Source organism: Rattus norvegicus, chromosome 11 (genome assembly GCF_021556685.1).
Source record: "Rattus norvegicus strain SHRSP/BbbUtx chromosome 11, alternate assembly SHRSP_T2T, whole genome shotgun sequence".
Classification (NCBI taxonomy): Eukaryota; Metazoa; Chordata; class Mammalia; order Rodentia; family Muridae; genus Rattus; species Rattus norvegicus.
In genome coordinates this window covers 20,426,973-20,439,380 of record NC_141544.1, presented here as the reverse complement: position 1 = coordinate 20,439,380, position 12,408 = coordinate 20,426,973, and the positions used below count along the sequence as shown (strand labels likewise).

Here is a 12,408-nt window from a genome sequence, read left to right as displayed (position 1 = left end):
AGGTAAAACATTATTTCTAAGCTCCTTGATTTGAAAAGCTGAAGTACATGGTCTTACCATATAACTCTAGATTGCTTTGTTGTAATTTTAACTCCTTTTTTATGTCATGAAATTATCTGTAGAAATTATATCATCATAGAACCAGGTAGATATCTTCTGTATCTGATCATGCTTGTCAATAATGAGGATTTTGTCAATATTACACAACATACTCTGTTTCACACTGAGAATTCTTAATCATGGACTAACAGCAGTTATACCTCTATTTTTTTTTTATTATTAACTTGAGTATTTCTTATATACATTTCGAGTGTTATTCCCTTTCCCAGTTTCCGGGCAAACATCCCCCTCCCCCCTCCCCTTTCTTATCGGTGTTCCCCTCCCCACCCTCCCCTCATTGTCCCCCTCCCCGCAACAGTCTAGTTCACTGGGGGTTCAGTCTTAGCAGGACCCAGGGCTTCCCCTTCCACTGGTGCTCTTACTAGGATATTCATTGCTACCTATGAGGTCAGAGTCCAGGGTCAGTCCATGTATAGTCTTTAGGTAGTGGCTTAGTCCCTGGAAGCTCTGGTTGCTTGGCATTGTTGTTCATATGGGGTCTCGAGCCCCTTCAAGCTCTTCCAGTTCTTTCTCTGATTCCTTCAACGGGGGTCCTATTCTCAGTTCAGTGGTTTGCTGCTGGTATTCACCTCTGTATTTGCTGTATTCTGGCTGTGTCTCTCAGGAGCGATCTACATCAGGCTCCTGTCGGTCTGCACTTCTTTGCTTCATCCATCTTGTCTAATTGGATAGCTGTATATGCATGGGCCACATGTGGGGCAGACTCTGAATGGGTGTTCCTTCAGTCTCTGTTTTAATCTTTGCCTCTCTCTTCCCTGCCAAGGGTATTCTTGTTCCCCTTTTAAAGAAGCAGTGAACCATTCACATTTTGATCATCTGTCTTGAGTTTCATTTGTTCTAGGCATTTAGGGTAATTCAAGCATTTGGGCTAATAGCCACTTATCAGTGAGTGCATACCATGTATGTCTTTCTGTGTTTGGGTTAGCTCACTCAGGATGATATTTTCCAGTTCCAGCCATTTGCCTACGAATTTCATAAAGTCGTTGTTTTTGATAGCTGAGTAATATTCCATTGTGTAGATGTACCACATTTTCTGTATCCATTCCTCTGTTGAAGGGCATCTGGGTTCTTTCCAGCTTCTAGCTATTATAAATAAGGCTGCAATGAACATAGTGGAGCACGTGTCTTTTTTATATGTTGGGGCATCGTTTGGGTATATGCCCAAGAGAGGTATAGCTGGATCCTCAGGCAGTTCAATGTCCAATTTTCTGAGGATCCTCCAGACTGATTTCCAGAATGGTTGTACCAGTCTGCAATCCCACCAACAATGGAGGAGTGTTTCTCTTTCTCCACATCCTCGCCAGCATCTGTTGTCCCCTGAGTTTTTGATCTTAGCCATTCTCACTGGTGTGAGGTGAAATCTCAGGGTTGTTTTGATTTGCATTTCCCTTATGACTAAAGATGTTGAACATTTCTTTAGGTGTTTCTCCGCCATTCGGCATTCCTCAGCTGTGAATTCTTTGTTTAGCTCTGAACCCCATTTTTTAATAGGGTTATTTGTTTCCCTGCGGTCTAACTTCTTGAGTTCTTTGTATATTTTGGATATAAGGCCTCTATCTGTTGTAGGATTGGTAAAGATCTTTTCCCAATCTGTTGGTTGCCGATTTGTCCTAACCACAGTGTCCTTTGCCTTACAGAAGCTTTGCAGTTTTATGAGATCCCATTTGTGGATTCTTGATCTTAGAGCGTAAGCCATTGGTGTTTTGTTTAGGAAATTTTTTCCAGTGCCCATGTGTTCCAGATGCTTCCCTAGTTTTTCTTCTATTAGTTTGAGTGTGTCTGCTTTGATGTGGAGGTCCTTGATCCACTTGGACTTAAGCTTTGTACAGGGTGATAAGCATGGATCGATCTGCATTCTTCTACATGTTGACCTCCAGTTGAACCAGCACCATTTGCTGAAAATGCTATCTTTTTTCCATTGGATGGTTTTGGCTCCTTTGTCAAAAATCAAGTGACCATATGTGTGTGGGTTCATTTCTGGGTCTTCAATTCTATTCCATTGGTCTATCTGTCTGTCTCTGTACCAATACCATGCAGTTTTTATCACTATTGCTCTGTAATACTGCTTGAGTTCAGGGATAGTGGTTCCCCCTGAAGTCCTTTCATTGTTGAGGATAGCTTTAGCTATCCTGGGTTTTTTGTTATTCCAGATGAATTTGCAAATTGTTCTGTCTAACTCTTTGAAGAATTGGATTGGTATTTTGATGGGGATTGCATTGAATCTGTAGATTGCTTTTGGTAAAATGGCCATTTTTACTATATTAATCCTGCCAATCCAGTTATACCTCTATATATTACATTAATACATTTTCTAGTCTCTTATGGCTATATATCTCAGATAAATAATTCTAAATGACGCAATCATCTCTTGTCTATATAACACTAGGTGACAAACTGGAGAGGAGTTTTAATCCAGAAACTTGACTGCTCTGGCAAGGGGTCACATCCAAAGGCCTTCAAGGTCTCTGTGATGTGGCTGGAATGACAATCATTTAAACCCTCTAGGTGGAATACAGTTATGTCTTTAGTATACAAGTTTAGTACCTAACAATGAAGGTAAAGTTAGTTTGTAGCAGAAAGCAGTCATATTTAAAAGTAATGTCTAATTGATGGGCAGATAAAGTGAAGAATCAAATATATGACAGAATGTGTCAGAGATAGGATATATCAGCTGGAAGAGCTGAGTTGAACAGGTAAGCCAGAGTTAAGAAATAACTAGAAAGGGTGAGCTTATTAAGCTGTAAGCCTCTGAGAGGACAGTTACATCATGCAAATAAAAGATACCTTGGCAACAAATAGGTTGCTGGGGTTTTTTTTTTTTGTTTTTTTTTGGGGGGGGGATGATTTTGTGCATTGTGTATTTCAGATGCTGATTATTTTGCTCAGAAATCTGGTTACATAATTATTACAGCATTTCCTGTCTCAATAATGTATAAAGACTGTTTCCATCACCTCCGATTGGTTAATAAAAGGTTGATCATCCTATAGATGGACAGGAAACAAGTTAAGGTGGGACCTCTGAACCCAGTCAGGGGATCCCAAGTGGAGAGGAAGCAAGAGAGAGATCAAAAGGGAACAGCCTTGAGTAGGTCAGCAATGGAGTAACCGTGAAGACATACATACATGTGGCCCAGCTAGCCATGGTAAAACTTGGAGAGCAAGCATTGGGGCATGAGGCTGTGTAGTAGGCAACATAGTCAGGTTAGATTAGGGTTAGAATAGCAGATTATGTCCAGCTTAGTGCTTCCAGCTTATTAATAAATATAAGATCTCTGTGTAATTTATCAGAGAAAATGGAATTGTGATAGTTTTTATATGCTTGACCAAGGAAGTGGTATGATTAGAAAGTATAGTCCTATTGAAATAGGTGGGTGTAGGCTAAGAGACCCTCACTCTAACTGCCTGAAAGCCAGTATTTTGCTAGCAGCCTTCAAATGAAGATATAGAACTATCAGCTCCTTCTGTACCATGCCTGCCTGGAAGCTGCCAAGTTCCCACCTTGATAATAATGGACTGAACGTCTGAATCTCTGAACCTATAAGCCAGCCCCAACTTCCAGCAGTAAAACCCTAACTGAGTCAGAAGTTAGTACCAGGGACTGTGTTGTGACAGGCCTGACCATGATTTTGTCTGGAAGAATGTGGATTTGGGGACTTTGGATTTGGAAAGCAGTAGGATGCTTTAAGTGGGACTTAATGGCCTATCCTAGTAGGTATATGGAAATACTGTTACTTACAGTGGTTTGAATTGTGAAGACCCCGCCCAAGAGGTTTCACTGGAGAATTTTGATTTGTGGCCTAGAGACTATTTTTGTGGTATTTTGGCGAAGAATATGGCTACTTCTTGCCCTTAACTGAAGGGTCTGCCTGAGGCTAAGGTGAAGAGACTCAGATTGATTAAATTGACACAGGAAGTCTCAGTGACAGCCGTCATAGACTGTTCTCTGATTAAGTCTCATGAAGAGCATTTTAAGCACGTGTAGTAAGATGAGAAAGGAAAACGGTAAAATACAGGAAGCAAAACGGGCTGACAGTCCGTGTTACTCTCTTTACTGCTCTAGCCTTCTGCTTCTTCAAAGAAATATGCCGACAATTTCGATGCAGAAATTAAGCAATAATACACTGAATCTTGGGTCCTTCGGTGTTCAGGTTCTGACCTTCTTTAAGAGGTTTCTGATAACACATTGGGGGATATTATCTTCTTTAGTAAAATTGCAATTCTGCAGACTCTGTTCTTTTTTCTTTTACTTTTTTTTGATTTTTAAATTTTTATTTTGAAGTACTTTTAGGCTCATGAGAGCTGCTGAAATTGCCATCTGTGTTCTGCACTCAGGTGTTTTTCTTTTTTTTTTTTTTTTTTTATTAACTTGAGTATTTCTTATATACATTTCGAGTGTTATTCCCTTTCCCGGTTTCCGGGCAAACATCCCCCTCCCCCTCCCCTTCTTTATGGGTGTTCCCCTCCCCACCCTCCCCCCATTGCCGCCCTCCCCCCCATAGTCTAGTTCACTGGGGGTTCAGTCTTAGCAGGACCCAGGGCTTCCCCTTCCACTGGTGCTCTTTCTAGGATATTCATTGCTACCTATGAGGTCAGAGTCCAGGGTCAGTCCATGTATAGTCTTTAGGTAGTGGCTTAGTCCCTGGAAGCTCTGGTTGCTTGGCATTGTTGTACTTTTGGGGTCTCGAGCCCCTTCAAGCTCTTCCAGTTCTTTCTCTGATTTTCTTTCAATCTATATATGTATGCATGTACGTATGTATGTATCTATCTATCTATCTATCTATCTATCTATCTATCTATCTATCATCTATGTATTTATTTTTAGCCCCAACCAGTGAAACACAGTAGTATCTGTCAGTCTAGGAATACCCTCCATATTGTTGGTTTGTTTTGTTTCCCATAATGTCCAAGTTAAAATTACTCAGATTTGCATTGATAATACACCCCTGAACAGATTTTTGATTTTTTCTTTTCACTTTTTCTTGGTCTATAATGAGAATGTCCTTTAGCTAACCATGGGCACACTCTACCATGCTCAAGTTGGTCAATTCTACCTCCACAAAAATACAGTCATTTCCAAGACACCTGATCCATGCAACCCTTCCTCTTTTAACATACAGCATGGATATCAAGTTCTTTTGCCATGTGTTTTCTACAAAAAGTGTGAAGTTTTTGCTTGTCTATTTTAGTGAGTTTCTGAGAGACAGTGTTTGGAAGGTGCTATTTGGCTTTTTTTGAACAGCCAAATATCCTACCAGGATCCACCAACAGTATGAATTTTTAGTATTTAAAGACAGACACTTTTGAAAGTTGATGTGTTTCATATTGTGATAGGGATACTTATACAAGATCTTACAGAGACATGAGAAAGGAAAGGTTGTGGTGATAGATGTGCTTGTAAAATTGGCAAGGAGTCGATTTTTTGCTTAGTTTTATGTTAACCCTATGCAACCCTAGACATACAGAGGGAGAGGGAATCTTAATTGAAAAAAAAATATGCCCCCATAAGGTTGACAAATATGCTAATCTTAAAAGCATTTATTAATTAATGATTTGAGAAAGACCAGAAAACGAGGGATGGCTACTCAGGGCAAGTAGTTCTGTCTGACAGTAAAGCAAACTAAAGGGAACAAGCCATGACTCAGCTTCAATTCCTGCCTCCAAGGTTTGTCTGGAGTTTCTGCCCTGACTTCCCCCAGACTACAATTGGAAGCAAAGAGTGGCTTTCAGCATTGGTAGTTCCTCATAGCAATAGAAACATAACTAAGAGAGTAGTAAATGATTAGTGAGAAAAATATAAGTATAATTTATGCACAATTGAAATTATTTATTGACCAAATATAATGTGAAAAGTCCTAAATAATCTTTTTTTCTTTTAATAAAATAGCATGTCAAATAATGTTTTAATATAACATCTAAAAATCTCGCAATGTTAATTCTTTGGATTTTGCAAAATGAGTAGTATCCCTATTATTTAATAAATTATAATTTACACATGATGTATTATCTGACGTCAAACCGTTCACTTTTGTATTTAATCTTATAATTAATGCATAGGCTTTTTAAAAAAACAACTAGAATTTGGTCTCACTCCAAATAACATGCTCTTTTTATGATATGTGAAACAGTTTTTAAAATAGCCATTGAGCTAATTGATGATTAAAATTTATTTTCAAATCCACTTCTTAGTAAAGTTTTTCTTTGTTAAGATATGCATGATATTTCTAGGAGAAATACAAGCATTATGTATATTTGTATTGTATTTAACACTTTAATTGTATTCTTCTCCTCTCAGAGTTTAATATCCCTTAACATGGTCATCTTGAAATTGAGTCTGTGCCTTCTTATTATTTCAGATAAGCAGGGAGCCTGTCATAGAGATCACCTTCAACCTGACTCAGTAGAAAGGATAAAGGTTATATCATCCTGGAAATGAAAATGTCAAATATCAGAGTTAGGTTCAATTATCTATGGAAGGAGATATCTATACAGGGGAAATAGGTCATGATGTAATTCACATAATAGAATAATTAACATTTTTGTTTTTAAATTAATATTATAAGACATATAATACTGTATATGCTTATGAATTATGCTTTTGAATAATTCTGAACAGAAAATGTTGCTCAGTCATTATTTGAAATATGAATTTTTTCCTCATCTTACAAATTTCTATATAATATGTTTATAATTTAACGTACAGCTCTTTGAATCAGAGATTGGTAGGAAATCATTCTAAATTGCATGCTTGTAGTTTTTGTAAGAAAATATCACTATTACTGTTTTAATTTTAAGTTAGAATCTTAGATAATTAGTTGTTTCATTTTGACCATTGTGCCCTTTGCTCTTATGAGTCTTGGAAAATAGAGGTAATACTGAAACAAGATGTGTTATTAACTTGTGTTGGCATCCAGCAAGAATATTTCAGAATTAACTATTCAAGAGCTGGAATTATTTGTGAGCACCTACAATTGTATTTTACCTTATCACTCTATATAATTTAACCAATTGATAATTGAATACACACACACACACACACACAATGCCTTGGTATTTTCATATTTGATAGAGTAATAGAAGAAATTATTAATTATTTCTAGCTAAGCAATTTGTAGGTCAATGAATCCTTATAACAATGCCTGCATTTTTTTAGGGTATCTAGATTCTTGAGTACATCTTAATAATGTAAGGCAAATTAAGGCCAGTACTCTTACAATTGAATTTTTATCATTGATATTTCTTTGGCAAAATTGTTTAAATAATTTTTGGAATTTTAATTGTTTTGGAAAATGCTAATGAACATAAAAAGTTTTCCTTATTTTCTCAAATAACTCAGTTCAACAATTAGTTATGTAGAGATATATTGTTTTTTTAGAGTGCACTTCAGTTTGAGAGACTCGCATTGAAGTTTGATTATGGTCAAAGGTAATTATTCTGAGAACAAAGAACAATACTGCAATATAGACACAGATTGTGGGTGACAAAATCACATCGTACTTGGTTTAGACAGAGCTTGAGAAAAAAAAGACATAATGTAGAGTTCTAAAGAAAATTAAACTGAAATGTAAGCAAAATAAATTTAAAAAAAAGGAAAAACAAAGTCAAAACAGCATCTTCTATGTTCCTGTTTAATTTTTTCCTTCAAAAGTGTTCTTGTTAATTATATATAAATATATCTATCTTTGTGATACTAATCTTTAAATAAACATAAATATAATATAACTAAGACTAAATATTACTAGTATCTCATATCACTTCCTTAGAAGAACTGAATAAGTCACAGAATAGTTGCATGTGTGTGTGTGTGTGTGTGTGTGTGTGTGTGTGTGTGTGTGTTAATGGGTAATATGTCTTTTAAATCCTAAATTGGAAAAGTATATAAGATGAGAAAATGATCAAACTTCAGAAAAACACTGAATACATTTCTGATTCACTAAGAAGCAATATTTTCTATATGATTGCAAAAGGAGTCTCTTTAGGATATCCCTGTCTTTCTTCATGGATGAGAGTTTTAAGTCATGGATGATTTTGTTTTACAAATACATACCAGATGAAATGTTATGAGTTTATTAATCTATTTCTTCCAACCCACTTCAAAACTCAGTGTAGAGAAAGGAATATTTCCCCAAACAGAAATGTTTTACAAGAACAGACAGCAAAATATTAAGCCATTTATTTTTTGAAGCTCCAGGTTACTAAACAGACCTAATTTATTAAAAAGATGAGAAAAGTAGTCTATGATATCAACAGTTAAATTATAGTTTTTGAATCATAAGAAGAACCCTAAAAATGAATAAGTGACATCACCCCAAGTGCTTCACTTAGTAAGATGACTTTCTATCTGAAAATTGCCCTAGATATGGCTTATATAAATAACTGTGTTCTGTACTCTCCATGGATAGATCTCTGACAGCAATCCTCCTGCTTTTGAATAAGTGAGTTTATTAAATATATTTTGAGGAAAAGTTGAATAAAATGGGTGACAAGTAGCAGAAAGAGAGAGACAGGACACACAGTACATGAACAGAAAAGTAACACCAGATTAAGTACTCAAAAAATCCAGTGGAGGGAACTGGCTTAGGCTGATTGAGAAAGCAAAACAACAGCAAAAGCAGTAGCAGCAACAACAAAACAAGCAATTAGCTAGAGTCCCTGATGGAGTAGGGTACCCTCAGGAGTGTTCAAACTGAGAGTTTACAAGCATCGGCATAAACTAACTAGAGAAACCCTGCTGAAATCGTTCTTCATAGAGTCTCACACAAAATAGAGCATTCTTCCGTGGATGAACTTCCTGCTTTTCTTCCCATCCAGGTAATTTCTATAACATGAGATAAAGGATAATAATTAACCTCTATTGGAAATAGTTCGTTGTCTGGCTGTTATTAAGGGCACTAAGGTTATAACATCCCTGGGTGATTGCTTTTCTCACTGTCTCAGTCAGAGGACAGGCATGACAGAACAAGAACGTTTGGGAGACACTGGGCAGACACAAGCTTAGGTCTGCAATGTACATGTGGGGTAATTCCTCTTCCAGACTAATAATTTGCTTACATAGCCCAGGACACTACCAATAATCTGTGTGGCAAATGTTTAGCACAAAATGCTGTAAACTTAAATGTTTTTTCCTTTTTTCTTTTTTAAGTTGGACTCACTGTATTGGTTCACATGGGCTTGATCCCACAAGCACTGTTTTTATGCACAAGATCACTGGATTTGTGTACCCAGCAACCAGTCCCCAGCCCCAGATTGTGGATTCCAACACCCTAGGAGCCTAATGCACAAGGGCTGGGAAGACTTGGAGATCACACTTTCAGTTCCACAGATGAATGGCACTGAGTAAGTCCTCATTATCTGAGTCTTGGAGGAAGCAGGATGAGGTGGGAGGACAGGGGAAAGGGGTGTGTGTGAGACTATCTGGGCCCCCAGGGCCAGCTGGGACACAGTGAGCTCTCTGCCCTTATGTATGATGTAAATTGGAAATGAAAACCACTGCCATAGGTTGTATGACGCAATGACCAAGCATAATGGGATCGAGCATAGTGTCTGATCCTAAAGTGGGGACCTGCAGAAATCATTGAGATGTATTGGACCAGCACCTGGCTCAATTCACTCAGTACCTGGTCCACAGTGTGGACACCTTTAGAAGATACATTCCAGGGATATGGCTCCCCAGCCATCAGGGCATCCAGTGTACCCCTCTCCAGCACAAAATCAAAGGACCCACTAGGGAAGTCCAGTGATCGAACATCCATGGCTTCCCAACATAGATTGGGTACATGGTCATAGCGAACTTGCATGGCTGCCTCCACTACTAGAGAGTAATCCACACTGGTCACATTAGGGAAGCCTCCAAGGAATAAATAGCTCTTAGCTCAAGACACTATTCCCTCAACCTAGCAGGAAGATACGGTCCTCAGGACACAGCTCCGGCTCTAGCAGGGCATGGAAAAAAGCAAAATCCCCAAACCACTCATAGGGTTCCGGAGTCTGCCATATTTTTGTAGCGCTGGTCCCAGTATTGGACTTGACAGTACTGGAAGTTCCTCTCAGTAACTCTGGAGGGGACACAGGAGTCCAGGGAGAGGCCATGCTCCGGGCCAAATTTAAATTTTCTTATGTGGGATGATTAAACTTTTTCTCTAGAGAAGCAGTGTAGTAGCTTGATTAATTTTGGCCCCTGTAGATTCGTACGCTTCAATGCTTAGACATGCAAGGTGGCACTCTTGGGAAGTATGACCATGTTGGAGGAGTTACATGTAGCCTTGTTGGAGAAAGTGTCTCATTATGTAGGTTTGAGGTCCCTTTTCTTAGGCTCTGCACAGTGGAGAAGACAGCCTGCACCCTGCCATGCTTCTCGTCATGATGATAATGGAAAAAACCTCTGAAACTGGAAGCCAGCCCCAATTAAATGTTTTCCCCTATAAGAGTTGCCTTCGTCATGGGGTCTCGTCAAAGCAATATATATCCTAAGACAAGCAGGCTACTTAAATACACATAAATTATTCCTTTTTGTAATTTATTGTAAATGTTCACATTCTTAAACCATCTACATGTAACTAATTTTCAAAATTAATTGACTCCAAGGACCATGTAACTGACCAAAATAGTTATCAGGTGCTTCACAAACAATAGGCTCTTTCTTTAGAATCTTTAATTGCTATGCGTGTTTGCTGTTGATGAATTGCCTGTTTCAAAATACTTGATATAGCACAAAAAATGTTTTATTAATATAATAATAAAACATGGTTTTTCAAAAATATATATGATTAAAATAATATCCTGTTCTTACATTAATATTAGTACTTTCTACAGAGAAGATGGGATATACATATATATATATTAATTTACTACAGTAATATCAAGTGACTAATTCAGTTATTATAAATGATACTTGTACAACTTCCAAATCAGCACAGATATTTTAGCATCAGTTTAACATAAAAGGCAGCCTTCAATAATAAATGATTTTATTACCCAACATTTGTATACCTGAAAATTATTTTTCATATTTATAATGTAAAAAAACTAAAAATAATAACTAAATATGAATATTCATAAAAACATGAGAATAAACTGAAATAATATAATCAAAAGATTAATAATTCAGTTATAATATATGGTGGCTTAATTTTTTCTCATATTTTCATTTCTATATTATAGAAACAGATTTATTTTCTAAATATATGTAATAATAAATCCATTTCTAGGTACCACTTATCAAAATATTACATCAAACAATTTAGAAAATTAACTAGACTAAGATTATGTATTGTTAGATTTTTTTAGCTCAAGTTTTCCAGTTAAAATAGTAAAAAGGGATTTAAGATGTATCTATTTAAAATATTCAGCAAAAAGTCCGTGAAATAATTTAAAATTAGAAAAAGTATAAAAATATTTTAATATTTCATATATTTGTGGTGTGTGCATCCTTTATCTTTACTGTCAAAAACTTTGAGTCTGTGTGACTGTGTGTTCCAGCTTCTAGAAGTTGAGAAGCCCAGGGGAATGAATACCCAGCAGATGGTTTTGGAGACATAGCACTCAAATAGTTGAGTGGTTCCTTTACATTGCCATCTGCCATGTAATACTCTCAGAGATTGAAATCTTTCAACTATAAAATGTTCTGCCAAGATTTTAGAATGACTATTAGGGCAAACAACAGGTGAGAAGAATTCTGTAATGGATGAAAGGTCTCCAAAATATTTCTTAATGCATTTTTTTCTAGTAAAACATTCATATGTTTAAAATTAATTGAATGCATCACTGTGTCAACCTTCAGCAGAACAACTGCATTTACATTTACATAGCCATCTGCGAGTGTTTGCATAGTCATACCTCCTGGGTTGTGGAAACCTATTCTACAAAGAATCCAGCATTTGTAAGCATACTTGAACACCTGTCAATCAGTTCCTCTCTCTAGACACGCAGAACAAAAAAGCAGGGCGAAAAGAAATACTCCTGGCTATCCTAATACATCACAAGTTATTCGTCGATCCAATCAAAAATCTACACAACACTTTAGGAACCTTAATTACATAAGTTTTAAGATATTGGAAATATTCCTCCTAAGTGTTTTAATTTTCTGTTAGAATTGGAAAAAATGTGTTTTTAATATAAAATAAGTATTGGATGATACAGAAAGTAATTGTTAATATAAAAGTGTCTTGGAAAGAAATGAGAGTGATTCAATACAGAAGTATAGATATGAGCATGATCATCTACACCACCTTTTTGTGAAATATTTAGTGTTTTGCCCTGAGTTCATAAAAATCAATTTCCTTGTTATCATTA

At 36.7% G+C, this 12,408-nt stretch overlaps 1 long non-coding RNA gene and 1 pseudogene across 1 annotated transcript in view; one reads left to right on the top strand and one right to left on the bottom strand.

The window, feature by feature from the left end:
• The window catches only part of LOC134481128 (uncharacterized), a 73,495-nt gene that overhangs the window by 1,856 nt on the left and 59,231 nt on the right, over window positions 1–12,408 (top strand). The gene's annotated exons all lie outside the window — the stretch shown is intronic.
• Eef1akmt4-ps2 (EEF1A lysine methyltransferase 4, pseudogene 2) lies at window positions 9,428–10,206 on the bottom strand (annotated as a pseudogene).